Here is a 24,786-nt window from a genome sequence, read left to right as displayed (position 1 = left end):
GAAACATGCCATTTAACCTAGCCATAATAACCTTTAAAAATTATATCAAAATTTCATCAAAATAATACTTTTAGGGCAGTAGCTAAGTCAACATATTAACACAAGAAAACCAAAGTTCATACTTTATGCAAACATGCTGATATAACCCATTTACCAAGCTAAATGTTTAAATATGCATAAACACGAGTTAATAACTGTTTTTAACAATAAAATAATCCATTAATACAAGAATAAACACAATTAGGACATTATAATTTACAAGAAGACCCATATTTAAATACATGATAGAGGAATTTTGATTTGTAAAACCCTTTTGGAAATGACTCCTTGAATGGAAGGTGGTTCAAGGATGGATACCATACCTGAAAGAGAAGGAAAAATACTAGATTTTGTGAAGGTTCACGTGCCAACCATCCCTTCTTTCCCTCCTTGAGTCTTAACTTCAATGGTGACTTTGGGAGAGTTTTCTTTTGAGAGGGAGTATTAGTATTTGAAGTGATGGGTGTTGTCTAGGTCTAGGGTTTAAAACTATATTAATATAACCTAAAGACACTAAAATAACAGACTATGGATATAAAACACTTGGGGTGAATTTACATATAACACCCCAAGTAGGCAGCCACTTGTAGCAGTCTTAGAAGGCGCCAATCGACAACCTAAGCTACTAGAAGTCAATTGATCGACGGCCCGTGCTGCTGGGAGTTGATGGCAGAAGAGATTAGCCAAGGGACGAGGTGAGACGACCACTAAGTATGGAACGTCGTCCTCCCAATCGATGGGGTGTCGATTTGTTTATCCCCAGTAGAGTGCTCCTTCTACTGGGCAGTGTCCTTGGCAGCTTTTGTCAAATTCTTTGGCCCTTCATCTAGTGCCCCTTTTGGGTCCCAGGTGGTGTCGTTCCAGGACGTTTAACCTCTAAACTAAGTCGTCTAGGTATTATGAGCATCCCATCTTAGCGTCAACTACCAAGGAGCACCATTTCACACTTTCAAACACTTCACCTATGGAGGAACTAACTTCTCCAATATTAAACATGCTCATATACAACACTTTTCCACAAATTGAAATTTAAATTCAAGACAAAATAAATTTCCTCAAAAATAAAAAAAGTACAGTTAACATTCACTATGTCACTGCCAACATACTAAAAATTTTCAAAAATCTCTTCTTTGAGAAATTCGTTAAGATGACTTGATCATATAAACTATAAAACCACATAAATTCATTTCATATCATAAAAACAACAATCACGAATAGTTAACACTTACCAAAACCACCATATCCGGATTAGTTATCTTTTTAGCCCCCATCCCATAAGAAAGGTTCTTCTTGGGAGCATTAGGATCTAGGGAGCTTGATTGACATCTTTCCCCGTTGCTTTGATATTAGGGAAATCACTCATCTTGTGTCCCTTATTACCACATGCAAAACAACAATCCGTTATGGCAAGACATCTACCCAAAGGTTTGTTCCCACAAGTAGGGCACGTAGTCCTATCAAAAGAATGGCCACCACTTTGGAAATTTTTGTTTGAAACCCTATCCTTGTTTCCCATGGAAGAATCTTATGTAGAACCTCTTCATAGGCTTTTGGTGACTAGAATCATCCGACTTAGGACTCTTACCCTCTTGCCTTATATCCCTTATTTTGGACTTTTTAATTTGTTGTGCATAGACCATGAGCCTAGAGATATCCATGTCATTAAGAATCATTGTCGTATGACACTCTTTCTCAATCAAGGAAGACACTCCCATAAAAAAATTGTTCATCCTAGCCCTAGGGTTTGATACCATGCATGGACCATGCTAAGAGAGTTGGACGAATTTGAGATTGTACTCTTGTACACCCATTAATTAGTAATTACCCTAGGTCACATAATTAATTATATTAGAAATATAATTAATTAGTTTAAAATAAATGTCAAGGCCGTGACCCTTAGAAAAAATTAAGATTTGGGTAAATCAAATGTTCTCCTATTTTTATTCAATTTAGGAGGGGCTTTTTGGTAATAACCTAATTTATTTATTTAATTGAATTAATTAGCCTAAGTTTAATAAGTCAATATTCAATTGCTAAGACCTATAGTCACGTTTATCTATATAAAAAACATCATGATTGCAGAACAGTAAACAAACGAAAAGAAAAAGAATGAGCACTTCTTCTAAGGCGATTTCAGGAAAAATTTTAAAGATTTTTGTCCAAAGTATAAGGTGATCTTCATAGATTCAATTCTATAGTAAAGTATTGTTTTCTCACTTGCAATACTTTCTCTCTTGTAAGGCCAAATACATGTTAAAGATTGACTTGACATGATGTAACTTAACGAACTCATAACCTAGGCTATGTCAATGATTGGTACAAGTCCCAACATACCCTATCTAAATGAAATTGTGAACATTAGAACATTCAATAAGTCCTTATAAGTTTCATAAAGAATAAAAGACTACAAACTAATGTTGAACAAGATAAGTTAAGTAACATAATAATCTTATGAGTTATAAAATTTACCTTGAATGGGGTGTTAAAGGAAGTTACACAAGTCTCACTTCCACCGAAGCAAATATGTTAAAGATAGTCACATAAGAGGGTGTTAGATATTGTGAGACACGTCTCATTCACACGATAATGATAATGTAAGATTTAAGTTCACATTCATCATGTAAAGAAAGGGATGACAAGTCATCGATTGAGCTTAGCATACCTCATACGATAAAAAAGCTTCCATAATCCATTAGTCAACTCTAAAGGATGTAAAGTATAAGAAATTGAGCAAAGCATCCATAGACTAGTAATGAGATTGTGCAAGCACATGTAAGGCTCATGAGATAAGACTATCACCATTGTGGATAAGAGTCTCCGAAATCTCCTAGTCATTGAAATATGTTTCCAGCGTAGGTACTAGCCATTGGGTTCCACCTAAGAGTGCTAGGTAGTATTCAATTTCACTTTGGCCGGTGAACCACCACTTTTAACTATGGGGACGACAATCGATTTCAAGTTTATATCACATGATATTTGTTGGTAAAATTCTACAGATTCGCTTTCACTTAATACGGTGAAATACCTTTTTCCAGTGTGGGGAAGACACTAGATTTCATTTTAACTCACATGATCTAGGTTCACTATAACTGGTGAACCACCTGTTTTCAATGTAGGGAAGACAGTGGATTTAAAGTTATCTCACATGATCGAAGTTAGTTAAATGCTAAAGATTTCTTTAAGAAAGTACGTAAGAAAGAAAGAATATTGTGTTAAAAGAGAAAATGTGATCAAAGAAGAAGAGAAGTAAGTTCATAAGTGAATTAAGTAAGCATAATGATCACATAATGGGCATAGTCAATTATATGAATGTATGTGCGCCAACATCATTATTTTATCAAACATGATCAAATAATTTGCATAGCCACTAATATGAATATATGACCCAGAATCTTTATATTATGCAACAAATCAAATAATGGACATAACTAATAATTATTGGCTTATAAAGACTTCATGCCCAATTTAACAAGAATGGAATAAATAATTTGTGAGTAGAGTAGCCAAATCATTTCCCTTAGTCTTTTAGATTAGTTACTCGATTTATTATAGGAATGGGACTATATTGAATTATTGCACTCGTAAGTAAAACATAGGATAAAAGGATATCCTTGAACTACACAACAAAAAGAAAAAAATGGATAAAATTAACTTATGGCTTGAAAGGTGAGCTCACCACCTAAGGGAGCAAAATTAATAATTTTTGTGTGAGTTATTCTAAAATTAAATTCATTATTCAAAGTTCTTATCTTCATATATTAAATCAGTTGTGTGCTATAAATGCATGAAAACATGCAATATTCACAGCATGAATAAAAAAATAACGAATTAGGAATGTATAGTGACTTCACTTTTAAGAAATGACATGTTATAGGAAGAACTTTCGTTGATCATGAATAGTCCTTATGTTTTTATGTGCATACACCCATACTTATTACAAGTGTGTACTAACCCATATACTATTACTAATTTTATAGGCGCAGCTATTAGAGAAAATTATAGATTCATTGAAGCGGTTTGTATTATCGATCTCCAGACTTTTGTATGTCCTTTTGAGTTAGAGGATGCCTACGTTCATTAGTATAGATTTATTACATTAGACATAGCTAGTGGATGTTGCCCCTAAAGTTTCATTTCAAATAATTTTTCAAACATTTATAATAATGACTGTTTGGCAACTATTATGCTTTATTATAATTTCTTCATTCCAATTGTTTAATCTATTAGTAGATGGTTGTTTAGGTTGAATTATAAGTATATCACTCTTTTTGAATAATTATATGAAGTCTAAGTACACTATTTTCTGAACATTTAAGTGTATGATTGTGTTGAAAGCTAATAAGAAGCTTGTCTAAGACCTCTAAGAAGATAAAAACGTCGGTCTCATTTAGGGTCTAGATTCAGGATCTAACAAAAAGGATCATTTATCATTTCTTTAGAAAATATTTAATGTCATATAAAATCCTTCAGTACACATACCATATAGCATGTAAAAGTTAAAGATTTCATCAACATATAATATGATCATAATTGAAGGCATATTATCATAGTCACGTTAACATTAATATTCTATAGATTGCATACAAAACACCTAATAATAATCCCATAACCAACCTACAATTTCAATGGTCATGTGAAGCCCCATAATCCCCCACAAACAAGTAGCTAAGATAGGAGACCATAAGGAATGTTTTGCTTCATTTAACTTGAAACATAATGAGTCATCACTTCATATAACTATATAACCCAATAACATAATAATCATAATGACCAACATTATATAAGGTAACATCATGTGTATTAAGCATCATAACTTTCATGTTATCATACTACATAAGAACAATCTCTTAGGGCTTCCTTTAAAGTCAACTTGTGCAATGTCTAGGTAGAGTCTCATACCCCTACCTCTACTAAGTAAACTCCTTCAGTCACCCTAGTCAACATTAATTTAGTTGTCTTTGATTTTATGAGGGAACATTCTCCTTAACCGGCGTAGTCCATGTAAGATAAGCATGTAATCCGGAATCATAAAACCCCACACCCTAAAAAGGTTGTCTACCGGCCAAAGTATAACCTATCATGACATAGCTTTCTTGGTGAATCTACTAGCTAGTATAATATGGTGGAATCATAGTTCAAGAACTAGGAAATGTATTAGAAACTCATAGTTACACATTACATGGCATCCTCTATCTCATGAGAGTCATTGTTAACCTACCTTCCAACTAGGGAACAGACACCTCTCATATCTATTCATCGGTGCTTACCTTTTCATTAAATAACCTTTAAGTTGTTTTTTATCTTAAGATTATCATAGGTCAATCGAGATTAACTCCTTGTATAAAACTGATCATGTGCTCTTTAGGATAAGATGAGAATTTTTGTTTCATTCTAACCCTTCGTTTGTGAGATGAAAATAACATAGTCATCTTTTGTGAAGCATACTAGGGAAAATTGTAACTTGCATTTATCGTGTTCTTTTCAAGAGCTCACAAATAAGATTCTAATATCACAGTATGTACACAATATAAAATCATACATACTTCCATAGAATAGCATCACAATTTATATGCTAACATAAACATTGTAGAGTAATCTCAACTTTAGAAGACTTACCTCTTGCTTCCAAGAACCTTATTCAAGAACTGACATTATCCTTACAACATTAATATTGATAATATATTTAAATAATCAATAGCATAACCAAGAACATATCTTCAAATCATATACAAGATCAATGTGTAATGTAGGATAACTGAAAGGGCCATTTAAGAGTTCATTCAAGTCTCAGTTCCAATTTCTACATTTACATGTCATCTAATAGTAGAAACAATCATACACAACCATAATATTTATAAGAACATGATTCACACGAAATTTAAACATATGTAAGAACATACTAATCAATTCATTTGTAACATTGAAGATCATAAATCTAAAGTTAGAAAGAAAATCGGTGTTGTAGAGTAAAAAGCTTAGAATTTAAGTTCTTGAAAACTTATCGTATAAAGGACCTCTTGAGGAAAAGAATCCAAAGATTGAAAAACCCATACATCATTGATGAAGAATCCACGAAAATTGGATGAAAAACATGAGGTCGTTGTCTTCTTCCTTAAGCTTTTCTTGTTGTTCAATAATCTTTGGAAAAAAAGAGCATTCTTGAGAGAGATGAGAGAATTTTTGTTTGAAAATTATTTGGACGTGTAAAAGTGTTTTAAAACTGAGCTAATATTCATATATAGTCTTCCAATGAATTACCCAAAAGACCCTCTACATAAATGAGTCTTTTTCAGAAGTTAAATTACCAAAAATACGACTTTAATGATTTTGGGAAGTAGTTCCGCATCGCGGGGCCAAATCCCGTCATTTTTAATAAATTTTGAGTTGAGGTAGTGAGGTGTGTGTCAGCCTCACGTAGTGAGATTTCCTCTCAAATCTTGATGCAGTGACCTGCGTGTCAGGCTCGCGTTGCACGCCTTGCCTCCAATTCTGCCTTCCCCACCCATGTGTGGGTCCTCCCAATGGACCCTTCGGGTCGTCCTTGGGGAGTCGTTACCGGACGTTTGGACCTTTACACTACATACTACTTATACAAAGTATGTTTACATGTTTTGGACTTCATTTAGCACTTCGAAACATTCCCCAATCATAGGGATGTAAACTAGTTCGAATTAGCTATTTTTCGGATGTCAAGGTCTTTCTTTATCGTTTTGGATCTGACCTTTTCAAAGTAAGTTTATTACATTAATATAGGTCTGGAAACATCATTATAAACATTATATAATAGATTAAGTTGTAGTCTTAGTCATGACATTTCCGTGGTGTTACAATATTAAGAAAGGTCAAATCCAAATGATCAAGAGAACCGAGAACCATATTAAAAATGGCTTTCCAGTTCGTACTTAAAAATTTACAACTCCCATACATACGACGAACTAAAAATTCAGAGTCAAGATGGAAAATGATATGAATCAAGAGGTGTTCCAATAGATCCAATGTCATTGCCACAAGAAGGACAAGGCCCCACCAACAGTGCCAAGTAATATTCGTACAACTGGGTGATTACACAAGAGTCTTTAATTGTTTAAGGTTCCTACTTAGGTGAGACAAAAATCACAAGAGGAGGCGTGAAGATATATAGCTACAAAAGTGATCCTTGTCACATGGACAAATATCACCAAAAGGGGCTTACAAAAAAAAAGTTGCCTGTCCAAAAAGAATAAATATAAACCTATATTTATATACTTGATACAAATACTTTCAATTTATATGGAATTCTAATTAGTCAAATTATTCAAATACCCCCGTACTATACCTTATATTACGATAACACTTAAGATAAGAAAGGTTATAAGTGTCGAAAAATTTAAAGTCTCCAAAATAAGAATAAAACATATTGTAGTAATTAAGCAATGATATATCAACATGTGCATCATGGTGTAGTATTTTATGGAATGAATTATTTAGAAACCACACATATCGGATATTCATGAGTTGAAGAAAATAAATAAATAATAAAAAAGAGTATATTATTAAACTAAAAATAAATAATAACAAAAAGTACATTATTAAACTAAGTTTCACAAATCATTTTCATGAGTCAAAATGGCACCTACGCTAATTAACTAGTATGTAAGTCAACCTATAACCTAGGACAACAAGTAATGAGTGCAAGGATTTCAATATTCTCTAAGCCACAATTTAACATCAAATATTGAAGAACAGGCAGATAAAAACTAAAAAATATGTAATATAAAATATCCCTCCATGAATATTGAAGTCATATGTTTAAAGTTTCTACGTTAAATTAGTGCAATAAGAATATAGAAAAAATAAGTACAACTAACTAGTCAAAGATGGTTCCCCATAAAATATGAATGTACACACATATGACAGTTTAAATAAAAACTTTAATAGAGCTCCATAATCCCCACAAGTATATAAAAATTCTAAATTTATAAAGAGCACATCCTTGGTAGCGTATATCAAGATAAAGATCGGCCTCTATATAAATTTGCTATCGACTTTCAAGTAACCTATAAAAACATCAATAGACAAGTAGCCTATATTATACATCGAACCACATATATCCTCCATAAGGATCAAAAAACTCATCAAATGTACGAAATGCATGGCCTAGACATCAAACTGCATATTGGCCTCTAAAGTGACAAATAAGATCAAATCGAAAGGGATCAGTTTTCTAACGTATAAAAGTGACCGGATCATGGACCGCAACAATAAATTAAATTCCAAAACTAAAATATGTGACTATAAATATTTTTGAATAATCCTAGGTCACATGATTATAAAAGCCTCCCAAAGAATGATATCCACTTCTAAGTAATCATTACAATACTTAAAAGATTGACCAACTCATGTTCTAAATGGTCAAGCAAAACTTATTTAATCATCCATAAACAAAAGTTTCATAAAATGAGGGTTCACAAGATAGAATAGTATCATGGATGAGTTAACGCCTAATATAAGGTTAATTTTATTAGACATGACTCTACCACAAAACTATGAAAGGAACTTAGGCATCCAAAATGGAATTCAAGAAAAGTGAAGGCCAAGTAGATCCAAATAATGCAACTCCATGAAAAACACTAGTCCAAGAATCGACAAATCTAAAAAATGCACAAATAAATAATTAATCACACAAAGTAAGGCATACAACAATTTAAGGATGATGACAAATAATATGTGATATTTCTCCACATCATAAAATGAAAACAATAGCCTAAAACTTAATTTTAGGGAATTTAACATGGTCAAGTACATATCCGCCAAATTAGAACATATAATCATGCTTTCACTTAATCGACCTAAATTGAAGGAATCTGATGTCCTATCATACCTTTAAGCTGACCGCATGCGCTTTAAATCACAACTTTAGAAAAATATGGGTTTTATATGAAGCAATGAAGGTTAAAGAAGAACAAAAGGATAGTAAATTGCAAAATGAAGAGTAAAAGTTGGTAAAGCTGAAGAAGAGAGAAGTTGGAGCTCGAAAAATCAACTAGACTACTCCACAAGTGAACCTCCATCATTCCAAATATGTGAGTCATTATTAATACATGTTTACACTCTAATATCTTTTTTTCATCCTAGACTCAACATCATAGGAGTACTTTAGGGATATGACCCTTAAATCATAATATATAAGTACAACATCAAACAACATTACAGTAAACCACAAGTTTACATAGGACATCCTTGAATCTTAAGGATTCTTTTTACTCAAGATTGGGAAACACATAACAAGCTCCTAAATAATAGATAAATCCTTTCTAGAATCCTTAACCTACATTTTTGTAAAAGATAGAGAAGAATGGAGTTAGTACAAGAATGCACTAAATATGGCAACCATGCAAAAACATGCAATTAAAAGTGATATTTTTCTTGAAATCATACTTCATGCCTTATTGAGAAAATCTTCATAAAACATTGTCAATATAAGAATTATATAATTTAAAGAATTAATATAGTCATGTTCAATGATCATACATCATATAAGATCAAATGTAGAATTGAAGCTAAATTTGGGGTCACTTTACAATAACCTATTGTTAATTTACAGTAAGCTATGTTGTTTTACAATGAATCCTTTTCTTCTTTATGTATCATTCCCCCAAGTTACCCTCTAGTTATACATGGTGCAATTCATCACTTTATATCCACAATGAAGTCATACATGCAATCCACATAAGCCAACATTTACAATCACGGAAATATAATACACCAAAAGGCACCTCTTAGTCTAAGACCCTAAGGACATTATAGTAAACTCTATTCACTTTAGAAATATACTAATGTAACATCCCATAGACCCTCTGAGACCTTACTCACAATCCTATCATATGTTTACTTGTGCAATGTACATGTGATTCCCCACAATCTCATACACACTAAGTAAACCTAATCACGAGACCACAAGACTTAACATCCAATTCATACATCAACATAGTAAGTGAAGATAATTTTATTCATGTCAAGCATGACCTTCAACATATAGTCATTAAGACCAACATAGTGGATATAACAACAAAACGACATCACATAGACTAATATGATGCACATTTTCATATCAAGTAGACACATACTAAAAAGTCATGCATAATGAATCATTAGAAATGTTTACAAGACATTATAAATAAAAAAATTACATTATAAACATCATATTTGAATCATTAGAAATGTTTTCATGCAACACACATATTTCGATTTGAAAATAGAAGAAACTAGGACTGGAAAACTCTTTTTGAAATCCAAAGGGCTCCTTAAATGGAAGGGATTTTTAGGATGAATACCATACCTTATATACAAGAAACTATTCTGATATTTGGTGAATAAATCAAAAACCAACAACCCTCCCAGCTCTTCTTCACTTTTCGCTTCTAAGGAGACTTGGAGCGTTTTAAGCAAGAGGGTTTTTCTCTAATAGGAAATGGAGTCTAAAATAAGGTATTAGGTTTTGAAACAAATAAATATACTTAATAACCCCTAAAAATATTACTCATGGTCATAAAATACTTGGGGTGAATATAAAAATTACCCCAAGCCAAGGCAGCCTTTTTGATAGCCTTTGGTATCTCACAGACTGATACAACAAACAGAGAATTTGTCCATCAATGACCGATTGGTAGAGGGTCATTGGTTTTTACTTAGGTCAAATCAAGATATTTCTATCTGGTGGAGTTGACCGACCAAGTCGACGGGCTGTTGGTTGGACCACTGGCTGTCGTTTTGTTTCGTTGGTGGACAATTCCATGGCAGTCTTAGGCCCTTCTCTAGGGCCGCTTTTGAGTCCCTGTGAGGTCTTACCCATACATTAAACCCCTAAACATATTAGTCTTGGTCTTAGGAACATCCTACACCAATTTCAAACAAAACGAACACGTTCAAATCAGTCAAACACATCAAGATACACAAGCACTTTCTAAGGCATATACTCGAAACATCATGGACGTTCTTGGATGTTTGACCTACAAATATAACTAAACATCACACACTTCCTAAGAACATCATTATAAATCATTTTAAAATTAATATTAAGTCAATAAACAATCACTTTGTTCTAGTTAACCTTAGATTGTTTTAGGGTGTTACATTCTTCTCCAAATGGAATAACAATAATCCTTGAATGACACTAAAACACTAGGACTATCAATGACTTACTTAGAATGACATAACACATTACAGTCAAGTATCAAACATCATAGTCAAGGCATAGACTAACAAGGAGATTAATTTTACACTTTTACACACTTTCCAACACAAGGACTTAGCGAGAACTTTGACATTTTAAAATTCACCCTTACCCTTCACTTATAGAGGAACTACCCTCTCCAAAATAAAATATTCTCATATACAACACTTTTATACACATTTTTACTACAATTCAAGACAAATCAATCTATTTCAAAAAATGAAGATTTTCATTGTGAGCTTTACTGTACACAGGCAACTTTGCATAACTTCCCAAATTCAATCTCACTTTCATTTCTTCGTTTATGTAGAAACACCCTTGTTCAACATTTAACATGCTTATACACATTGATTTTCATACACATTGAAACAATCATCTATGAAAAATAGAATTTGGTAATATTTGAACTTCTGTACACTTAACTGAAAACTTCACTATGTGATTTTCTTAAAAATTCAATAATGAACCTTTCAAGCAACTTTAAAAAGATGTCATGAAAATATGAGACAAAAGGACATACCTACTTACTCCAAAGAAACTTTTTAAGTTACACTAAGTGCAATGTGAGAGTAGCATCCCATACTACCACTCCCACTTAGTGACCCTTGAGGATTCCCTATGACTAAGTACACTACATGCAATTCTACTTAACATTCACTATGGAAAAACTTATCCTTAACACAAGACAACTTATTCATACACATCATATTCAAAACAACCTTGAAGAATTTAAACACTTATCATTAGTTACACCTAAATCAAAAGAGGATAGGTTGACTACCAATCTTTCCCATGACATCACGATAACTAAAAGAGCATCCCAAACATTATCCCATCAAGGCACTCATATCAAAAAGAAGAAACGAAACTCATACTAATTAGAAAGACGCATAATAATTACGAATCTACTAAGGATTTGGTCTTAAGCTTGAATAAAAACAGATTAGGAAAGATAAGGATGTCAACTACATTTCTACAAAACACATTCTACCCCACTTAGGTTGAATCAATCTTCAAGACTGCATACTTCAAAGTACCATTATGCTTCACACAAGATAGAAACTCTTGAAGACTGCATACTTCAAAGTCCCACTATGCTTCACACAACATAGAAACTCGTACTACTGTTAACTCATGATCGTAAAGACTAAATATAAAATCTAATAGTCAAGCATAACACTCTCATCTTAGGATTGAAGGCTAAAAAACCTTTCTTAAACATCAACTCATTGAACTCTTAGGCACCACTTAACTCAACATCATGGAACAAAACTTTTCCTTCCCCTTTCAACAAATTAAGGTAGATTCATTTGGAAATAAAAAATCTTACTATTTAAACTCCACCATTTTGCTAGATTAACTCCAAAACTTCCTCAGTAGGTAATCATACCACATTTCCCGTGAGAGTAACCTACTCAAGAATCTCAACCAAATAACAATAACAACTAGGAGCCATTAAACACACAAGAGAGTTGATCTAAACTCTTACAGAATCTTAACATGCTCTCAACATTCGTCAAGTTTACACCTTAAAGCTAACTACCACTTGAACATAATTACAAGGTAACTCATTTCTTCAAAAAGGTACTTCATTAAACCATTATAACTCTTATCATGCTTAGAACTACATCACCAGAAAGTTTATCATCGCAACACTTCCAATCTCATATATCACACCTAGACATAAATAGCATCACATAAAAATTCCCAAAACTCACCTTCATATCTACTCTTTTTTCTACAAAACAATTATAAGCACAAAAACCCTTATTTTTCACCCTCAAACTTTGAAACATCTCCCTTTCTAAGAAATCACACCAAGAAGACCACCGGACAAGGGAACATAAGAGATAAAGACCTTATGGAGTTATGTTCTATGACACAATGCAAGAATAATGAAGAAAGTTAAAGTCTATTGTGATATAGACTCTTGTACATGGATGTATCATGACTCACACCAATTAGAAAGACTCTACTAGATGATGTTTGTGAGACTTTTAGACCCTAAAGTATTTACAATAACCTTATGCTCTTAACGAAGTTTGTGACGACCCGAAAATACTTCCTATAATTTAAGGAGAACCTTTGTTTCATGACGGGCGTACTTGACCCTTGAGGGTCTTGTACAAACCCTTTACTATCATTCATTACATAAGACATGAAAAGTAGTGTAGTATTAAAACATTTAACAACATTTAATAAAAAAGGAAGTCTTTCATAAAGACTAAGAAAATTCATCGTCACAAGCCAAACATAAAGGCAGGATGTAAATAATCTTCGGGGAATGGCCTTTAACATAAAAAGAAATTCAAAAAAAGAACTTATACAAAACCATAGAATTAAGAACTATGCCCTCGAATATATGAGCACATACTTTGTCTTTATAGAATCTTTCCCAAGCTTGCCTTCTAACTTCAACCTCGTTTCCAACCTAAACTTATAGAATATAGAAAAGTATGGGGTTAGTACAAATAATGTACTAAGTATTGCCTATGAAAATAATGTAAAAAGGGAAATTTTAGTATAAATAGACCTTCATGCAAAATAAGTAAAACATTCATGAATTTGAAGCAAAACAACATAAGAAACATCATATAACACTTAAAGAAGGATTTTAATATTTTTCACAAAAGTACCATGTTACAGCAAACACTCCAGAACATAGAGTGCACTCTTTTTATTATTACAGTGAATCATTTTATTCCAAAATAATGAACTCCCAAGGTATTGCAAAGAGAAAGTGAACTCATTTCCAAAGGAGTTTCCCTAACATAGGTTATACTAAGACTCTCCAAGGGAAGATATGAAAGAAACACCCATACAACTCCTTCAATGCTCACCAAGGAGATCATTAAGACTACCCACCAAAGGCTTACTGCACTCGTGAAAACAAGTCACCATTCAATAAAAAGACATTACAAGAACACTCAAACAAGGTGCCAAGACTTCTATTTCGAAATGCGTACTTAGTGCAATTAGTAGATAGCGTCCCATTACACCAGCTACCCTAAGTAGCACACTCTGTTAGAAGGCTTGTAACCAAGACTCCCCTTCCGGAAGGTCTACCTACTGTGATGGATCGATAGCATCCTATACCACCACCTACCTTATGTAGTACGTTCTTTTAAAAGTCTTTGTTCATTCAATTCATATATGACTCACCAACACTTCACATTTGAAATGCCTTCCTACTGCAATAGATAGATAACGTTCAATTTCACTACTTACCTTAGGTAGCACACTCTGTTACAAGACTTAACACTTTTATTTGTTTTGTAGGGGTTATGTTAACAGACATAGACAATTCAGAGCTAAACATGAAATCCAAATACATCCCTTATCGGAGAAAGGTCTGCACACTTGCATAGAGTCAGGTCTTACCTGTAGCTTTTACATGGCTTTATGAATAGCTACACCTATGCGGGCACATAATTGAGAGATAAATAGATTGCTACTACGTAAATCATTCTATAAAAATAAAGAGTACACATCTCAAGAGGTACATTTAAATAGACCTTCTTAACTAACAAAGTGTAGCCACCCCATATTCATATACACTTAGTGATAGGCATAACTCCTCACGGATTCTAAACATTATAAACTATAAGTTAAGGATAAGTAGTGAACACAACATCTCAACTCATAAATGGAATTAATCATCCAACCTATATTTGAAAGGTCTTAGGATGTAGTGAGGTTGCTACTAAACACCTTATCTAAACTCACGAAGAGACTTCACCCCAAACTCCTCTTTTTACTACACTTATCTTCTTTCATTTATTCAAGTGTGAGTGTGTGTGTACATGTGACCACACCTTGAACATAAACATCATTTAATTTACATTTCATTCTGTACATGCTTATACCTTTATTCATCACATCACACACTTTCACATACTTCACATAATCATGTAATTTACTTAGTCATACTCTCTGGCCTAATACATATAATAAGCTTCATAAAGCACATTTAACAAGAATAACTTCATTGCTATCTTACATCACATATCATGCCCTCGTTGACTCATTCGCAACACTCAAGTAACTTCATATTGATACAAATCAACTAAACACCATCCACCAAGAAGGTGGACCATCCACTCAAGAGCATTTCAAAATTAAGTCTAAACAACATAACCAACATACCCTTTTATCCACTATTTTATCACCTATAGCATTTTACTCAACCGTTATCATATATTATACCTTAGGGCAGTAGATATACATCAATAACAACACACCTAAATCAAAGATCAAAGACTACAAGACCACGCTCATTTAACTCATTTCATTATCCACAGTTTGGTAAAAAGCTTAAACATGATTACATTGATGTTTTAAAATTAAAATCATCAACTAAAATTGGAAACATCATATTTGAATCATTAAAACTGTATTCATGCAAGACCTACAATTAGAGTAGAAGATAGAAGAAACAAGGGTTGGAAAACTCTTTTTGAAATCTAGTAGAAAGGTCTCCTTGAATGGAAGGTAGTTTAAGGATTACTACCATACCTTATATCGGATAAAAACCACTGATTTTTGGTGAATAAATCAACCACCAATAGCCCTCCTAGATCTTCTTGACTTCTACATTCTTAGGAAACGTGAGAGAGAGTTTTAAGAGATGGTTTTGGGTCTTAGGAAATTGAGTCTTAAATTAGGTAATACGGGTTGAAACAAAATAGCCTTTTTGACAGCCTTTAGCAGAACACAGACAAATCCAATCAACGGACTATTTATCCACCGATGGCCCGTTAGTGGAGGGTCTTTTGTTGAGAATCAGATCCATTCTAGCTATGTCTATCATGTCCAGTTAACGGACAAAGTGGACGGGTCATTATTTGGACCACTGGCCGTCGTTTGGTCTCATAAGTTGCGTGTGCCAAAGCAGTCTTGGGTCCTAGTCTTAGGCCCTTCTATAGGGCCCCTTGTGGATAATAGGTGGGGTCGTAAACGGATGTTAAAACCCTAAGTATAGTCTTCTTATTATTAGGAACATCTGACACCAATTTCAAACAAAAAGAATACGTAAAACTAACTTTAACACATCAATGCACACAAACACTTTCTAAGGCATATTTCATAACATCATGGACGGTCATGGACATTTTACCTCAAAATATCACACAAGTCCTACTAATATCATTATAACTCATATTAAATTAAAATTAACTCAAGATACAATCAATAAGCTCTAGTTCACCTTAGCTCATTTTAGGGTGTTACATTCTCCTCCACTTGGAATAACATTCGCCATCAAATGACTCTAAAACTTTGGGACTATCAACGACTCACATATTATCATTTAACACATTACAATCAAGCCTCAAACATTATATTCGAGGAACCAACTAACACGGAGCACAAATTCACACTTTCAAGTACTTTGCAACACGAGCACTTAGCGAGAACTTTCACTTTTCGAAATTCACCCTTACCCTTCACTTATAGAGGAATTACATTCGCAAAAATTAAACATTTTATATATAACAATTTACGTACATTCTATATAAAATTCAAGACAAATCAAATTTTTTCAGACGAAGATTTTCACAGCGAGCATCACAATACGTAGGTAACTTTGCAAAATTTCCCATATTCAATCTCTTTTTTATTTCTTCACTAATGGAGGATCAATCTCCTACAACATTAAACATGCTTATAAACATTATTTTCATACACATTAAAACAATAATCCATGAAAAATGGAATTTGTAAAAATTTGAACTTCTTTATAGTGAACTGAAAACTTCAATATGACTTTCTTAAAATAATGCATCTTTCAAGCAACTTTAACAAGATGGCTTGACAATATGAGAAAGAAGGCAATACTAAATTATTCAAAATAGACTTGGTAAGTTACACTAAGAGTAATTAGAGAGTAGCATCCGATACTACCACTCCCATTTATTGACACTTGAGAATTCTCTTAGACTATGTACGCTACATGCAACTCTATTTAACATTCACTATGCAAAAACTTATCTTTAATTTGATTCTTTGACATTTGACCTTAAGTCATCTAAGTTCTTATACAACACAAGATAACTCATTCATAAACTTCATACACGTAAAAAACCTTGAAGCATTTAAGCACATGATTAGCTACACCTAAATCAAGAGAGCATAGGTTTACTACCAAACTAACCCATGCCATTATGTTCACTTCATGAGCCTCCCAAACACAATGCAATAAAAGCACTCATAAAAAAAGGAAAAATTCAACTCATAATAAAATACAAGACTCATTATCATTATCAATCGACTATGGATTTGGTCTCAAGATTGAACAAGAACAAAAGGGAAAGATAAGGATGTCAACTACGTATCTTTCTACTAAACTCATTCTCTCCAATTAGGGTGAAGCCATCTTAATTTCCTCATACTTCAAAGTCCAACTATGATTCACACAAGATAGGAACTCGTACTACTCTTCACTCCTTATCATAAAGACTAAACATAAACTCTACTAGTCAAGCATAACACTGTTTTCTTAGGATTCAAGCCTAGAAAATCTTTTTTAAGCAATACCTCATTCAACTCTTAAGAACCACTGAACTAAATCTCATGGAACAAAACTCCTCCTTCCTCTTTCAACCAATTAAGGTAGATTCATTTTGAAATAAAAAATCTTTCTATAGAAACTCCACTATTTTTCTAGCATAACTCCACAAATTCCTCTTTACGTAATCATGCCACATTTTCCCCTTAGAGTAACCTACTCAATTATCTCAACCAAATCACAAGAACAACTAGGAAACATTAACCACACAAAAGGGTTTACCTCAACTCATACAAAATCTCCACATCCTCTCAACATTTCTCAAATTTACACCTTAAAGCTTTATACCACATTGAATATAATCACACGGTAACTAATTTTCACCCAAAGGTACTTCGTTCAATACTATAACTCTTACCATGCTTAGAACTTCATCAGCACAAATTTTCTCATCACAACACTTCAAATCTCGTAGATAACACCTAGCCATAAATAGCATTACATCACAATTCTCAAAATTCACCTTCAAATCTACTCTTCTAACCACAAAACTATTATAAGGATCAAAACTCACATTTCTCTCCATCAAACTTAGAAAAATCTCCGCTTCTAAGAAATCACACAAAGAAGACCACCGGAAAAGGGAACATATAAGATAAAGACCTTATGGTGTTAAGTTCTATGACACGATGCAAGACCAATAAACAAAGTGGGACTCTATCGTCCTATAGACTCTTGCCCATAGATGTATCGCAACTCACACCAATGAGGAAGACTCTACTAGACGTGGCTTGTGATACTTTTAGACCGTACAGTATTTATCATGACCTTATGCTCTTATACAATGTTTGTGACGACCGGAATGTACCCCTTAGAATTTCAAGAGAACCTTTGGTTCATGATGGGCGTACTTGACCCTTTGCGGTCATGTACGGACCCTTCTACTATCGTTCATTACATAAGACATGAAAATTAGTGTAAAATTAAAACATTTAAACACATTTAATAACAAAGTGAGTCTTTCATAAATACTAAGAAAATTCATCGTCACAAGCCAAACTTAAAAGCAAGACCTAAATAATATTAGGGTAATGGCCGTTAACATAAAAGAAACAATAAGAACTTATACAAAACTAAAGAATTAAGAACTATGCCCTCGAATATGTGAGGACATACTTTTTCTGGATAGTTTCATTCCCAAGCTTTCCTTCTTTCTTCAACCTCGTGTCTAAATGTAAACTTAGAGAGTACAGTAAAGTATGGGGTTAGTACAAATAATGTACTATGGCATATGAAAACTATTGTAAAAAGGGACATTTTAGTATAAATAGATCTTCATGCGAAAAAAGTAAAACATTCATGAATTTTGAAGCAAAACAACATAAGAAACATCATTTAACACTTAGAGAAGGATTTCCATAATTTTCACAAAAAGGAAAATTTTACATTAAACCCTGAAAACATAAACTAAAGTCGTTATAACATTACAGTGAATCATTTTATTCAAAAATAGTGAACTCCTAAGGTATTTCAAATGGGAAGCGAACTCATTTATGTAGGAGTTTCCCTTACCTAGGTTATCCAAAGACTCTACAAGGTAAAAAATGTAGAAAATACCTATGCACCTCCTTCAATGCCAACAACGGATATCCTTAATACTACCCACCATAGGCTTACTCCACACGGAAAAATAAGTCACCACTCAACAACAAGACATAGATGAACACTAAAACAACACACCAAGATTTCCCTTTTGGAATGCTTACTTAGTGATACGAGTAGATAGCGTTCCATTCCACCACCTAACGTAATTAGTACACTCTTTTAGAAGTCTTGGAATTAAGATTCCCCTTTCGGAAGGTCTACTTAGTGAAATAGATAGATAGTCCCATACAACCACCTACCCTATGTAGAAAATGTTTTAGAAGGCGTAGTCCATTCATTCATATTAGCCTCACTAAAACTTCTGGTGCAATGTATAAATAGTGTCCCATTGTACTACCTACCCTAAGTAGCACACTCTTTTATAAGAAATAGCAATTTCATCACTTTTGTGGGGGTTAATTTAACTAACATAAAACGTGATAGCTAAACATAGAATCCCCATACTTCCCTTATCGGAGAAGGTTCCCCTCACTAGCGTAGAGTGAGGTCTTATCTTTAGCTTTTACATGCCTTTCCTAAAGGCTAAACCTACGCGGGCACATAGTTGGATTAAAACTTGTCAACTCATGTAGCGTAGCCACCCTTCTTCATATACTCTCGGTGCTAGGAATATTTTCCTAGAGATTCTCAATATTATAAATTATATGTGGAGGATAACTAGTGAACAACACATCTCAACTCATGAAGAGCATTCATCCTCAATACTATCATAGAAAGCTCTTCGAATGTAGTGAGGTTTCTACTATACACATCATTACAACTCACGATGAGTGTTTACCCCAAAACTCACCTTTTTACTTTACTTAACTTCTTTCATTTATTCAAGGGTGAGTGCTTCTACATGTGAGCACACCTTGCACATAAGAATCATTTCATCTACATTTTATTCTTTACATGCTTAGACGTTCATTCTTCATATCACAGACGTTAATATACTTCTCATAATCATGTAATTCATTTAGGCGTACTCACTAACCTACTTCACATAATAAGCTTCATAAATACATTTAACAGGAATAACTTCATTTCTATATTACTTCAAATATCATTCCCTCATGGACTCATTAACACCACTGAAATAACATCACATTCATACAATTCAAGTAAACACCGCCACCAAGAAGGTGGACCATATGCAACTCATGAGCATTTCGATATTAAGGCAAAATAATAAAACCAACTTTCCCTTTTATTCAATCTTCCATCACCCATAGAATTTTGCTATACAACTCATCATAAATTAGCCCTTAGGGCAGTAAATAAACAACAACAACAACAACAACACTTGTAAAGTAACTCTCAAAGACTACAAAACAAAGCTCATTCAACCCATTTCTTACATCACAATTTGATAAAAATCATTAAAAGGAATTCATTGAAGTTTAAGCATTAAAATCACCAACTAAAATTTGAAATATCATCTTTAAATCATAAGAAATATTTTTATGGATGACCCATATTTAGACTTGAACTTAGAAGAAACTAAATCTATTAGAAAAAGCTTTTTTAAAGAAAGGGAGATCATGGATGACTACCATACCTTAGATATGACAAAACCCACTGATATGTGATGAAGAAATCGACACCCAACAGATCTCCTAGTTCTTCTTGACCTCTAGCTTCCAAGGAGTCTTGTGAGAGTGTTTTAAGACAGAAGGGTTCTGGGTTTTAGGAAATGTATTCCAAAATTAGGTCAGGGTTTTATATACTTTAATATACATAATAAACCATAAAAGTATCACTCAAGGTTCATAAAAGACTTTGGGTGAATTTACCAAACAACCCAAGCCAAAGCAACATTTTTTAGAGCTTTTGGCAGCTAACAGACGACTCCAACCAACGGACCGTTTCGCCCATCGATGCCCCGTTTGTGGAGAGTATTTGGTTGAGAAGTAGCTTCATTAATAATCTATCTAGCAGGTCCAGTGGAAGGACCAAGTCGATGGGCTGTTGGTTTGACCAGTGTCCGTCGTTTGTCTCGTTTGTGGACACTGCCAAGGAAGTCTTGGGTCCTTGTCTATGGACCCTTGTGGGTCCTAGGTAGGGTGATACCTCGATGTTATGCTCCTACAAATAGTCATCTAGGTCTTATGAACATACCACATCATTAACAGACAAAACGAATAAGTAAAACACACTCAAACAATCAGACACACAAGCACTTTCTAAGGCATATCTTCTGAATGTCATGGACTTTTGACCTCCAAACTTACCAAAAAATCACAAATTATCTAAAAAAATCATTATAAATCATATTTACTTAATATTAACTCAACAAACAATCACTAAGAGCTATTTAACCTTAATTCATTTTAGGGTGTTACAACTTTCTCTGTAGTTTCTCTTCCTCCTCAAACTCCCATTGAAGAGCATTGGCGCTCCAACATGGATTCCAACTCTCAAAGGATTAACTCAAATTTTAGACTAAACCATCATTAAGGTACGGATTTTTTTACTCTTGGGATTCTATTCCCGAAGAGGTTCCATCAAAGAATAATTAAAAATCCCCAAAAATCAAGTTGTTTCTCTACACATTGGACTTCCTTGAAAAACAAAATTATGAATCTACTATGATGAATTATAATAACTTATGTTTTTTAGGTGTATAATGATAGGTATTTGTTGGTGTTTACTCTAATTTCTTATGGATCCATGTTGTGTCGCCATTTCATAAATCTTCTTTCATGTGTTGTGATTTGTTTGAAGATGATGAATATATCAATTGTTATATTGGTGTTGATTGTTATATCACTCAATAGGATGCCATGTGTTATGTTTTTTGTATGTTTTAACCTAATTCCTTAAGAACCCATGAATGTCCCTAATCTCCTAATCCTAAATCTTAATTTAAGTTTAATTATGATAGAGGTGTTGTAATTTAGTATGATCTTGCTTAACTGACTATTCTATGATGATGATAATTGATTTGTTGCGTAAATATCATCCATTTGAGGAAAAATATTTTATGGCTTTATTGGAGGCAATTGGTACGATATTCAAGGCCATGATTACATTGTTGTAGTATTATTGGACTATTTTAGGTAATTATTGTTAATTTAAGTATGAATGATGAAGTTATGTATGTATGATCATGTAACAAATATGAGAGTTATGAGATTATGATTGTTGTAATATTATGAGTGTTGAAGGTCATTTGTATGTGTATATTATCACTATGTTATGAAGTATTTATCTCATATGATGTAGGATTGTGATGAAAAGACTTTATCATCCTAAAATTTATGAGCTAACGACATATTATATGAGGGGTTGAAATCGTAATACCTATTCTATAAATCTATTGTAAGGAAGCCTTAAACACATATTAAAAAGGGAATTCAGGTTAGCACTTAGTGAGCTTGACAAACACAGGTTTCGTTCACAAAATAATGGATATTCACACTTTGTTTCTCATGAAGCTGAAACTAATATGCTAATTATCATAAAGATGATTTCAAGTAACATCCTCTTAGTTCCATACTTGTGTGCCCCCATAGGAAACTTGCTAGTGGATCCACCTAGATGCTATATGAATTTATATGTCTCACCTTGGAATGTAATACACCACTTTTTGGTGTGAGGGGATGACACACTGGATTCCATGTTGGCTCATATGGTTTGTCTCGGTTATGGCGAAGTTTCCCAAAATTTAAAATTAATGAATGAAAGTAATAAGATGAACACTAACAAGGATTACTTAAGATGTTTTGGTTTGTGTAGGTAAGGACAAGGGACTTTACCTATACATTGCAAAGGTTTACCTTAGAGGGGAATTCTAGGGTAGGTTCTTTATCTATATATGTTATGAATGGTGTTTGTCTCATATATTATGTATGATGCTTGTTTCATATGATATACATGATGTTTGTCTGAATGCTCATGCATCATAATTACTTCTCTTGTTAGGATGATGTATGAGGTAATGTTTAAGATCTCTTTGTTAGTTTACTTTGTTTATGTGGGGTAATGGGCCTTCACATACACATTACAATCGTAGACATAAATTGTTTTTTTAGTTAGACCTTTTGTTGTATTTATTAAATGGACTCTGTGTATGAAATATTGACTATGTCTTTGTACTGTCTTACCCGTGAACATGAACATGAACATTAATATGATTTGGTTTGGTTATATGGACTTGTACATGTTCTTGTAATGTGCATAAAAGAATTTAAAATGAACTTAGCATGCTTATAAGAAAATGTACATTTGTGCATATTTTCAAATAAATTACTTGAATATGTATCCGTACATAGTACATGATGTTTGTACAAACCACTATCTCATATATTTTTACATAAATGCGTTTTGGGCAACTCACGTTTTTCTAGGACTATTTCCTAAAGACGATTTGGAAGAAGAGTGTCATTCGGCTATGATACATTACAACATTAACATTTATCGCCTTATGGTGCATGCAAGGAAAGTGGAGGAAACAAGGGCTAGGAGAAAGAATAAAGATGTGAAGAGGGCAAGGTCTTTTGATGGTCGTTGTTCAAAGAATAGCCTTAAAATCCAAGACAAGCCTAGATTCAAGAAGAGGTTCTCCAATCAAGTTCCATCAGAATTTCCTAAGTCTCTTTATGAAAAGGTGTCAAAACCTAGAGACCAAAATGAAAGGAGTGGGAACTCATTAAATGAGAAGCCTACATGTGCCAACTGTGTAAAAGGAAACCTTTATAAATGCTTGGTCTGAATGGGAAAATGTTATCGTTATGTAAAGAGATGTCAAAAGTTAGTGATTTCCCTAACTTAAAGAGTAAAAAGCAAGGGTGGTAAATCTCAAGAAACTGGTTCTCGTGATAATCCAAAGAAGAATTGTTTTATTCTCTCCACTCAAAGGGTGAGCAAGAGACTTCTCCCGGCATGGTGACCAGTATGTTGAATGTCTTCTCTATTAATGTATATGATTTACTTTTCCCCGGTGCTACCCTATCGTTTGGTACTCCTCTAATTGCTAAAAGGTTTGATTCTTTGCCCGATATTTTGCATAAACCTTTAATAGTCCTTACTCCGGTGGGTGAGTCAGTTGTTGCAAAAAGGGTGTATTGAAAATGTCTTATAATATTTATCATAGAGTTTGTTATGTTAAACTAGTAGGATTTAATATGCTTGATTTCGATATTATATTGGGTATAGATTGGTAGCATGCTTATTTTTCCTCTATTGATTGTAGGACATGGGTGGTGAAGTTTTACTTTGCAAATCAATATTTTGGAGAGTGGAATGGTGAAAATTGTATTCCTAGAGGTGGTATCATCTCTAGTCTAAAAACATGCAAAATTATATCTAAAGGTTGTCGATATCACATAGTAACAGTCCAGGATTTAGACTCCAAAATTCCTCCCATTGAGTCGGTCCCCAT

This window comes from Solanum lycopersicum, chromosome 8 (assembly GCF_036512215.1).
Source record: "Solanum lycopersicum chromosome 8, SLM_r2.1".
Classification (NCBI taxonomy): Eukaryota; Viridiplantae; Streptophyta; class Magnoliopsida; order Solanales; family Solanaceae; genus Solanum; species Solanum lycopersicum.
This window is presented reverse-complemented; position numbering follows the sequence as displayed.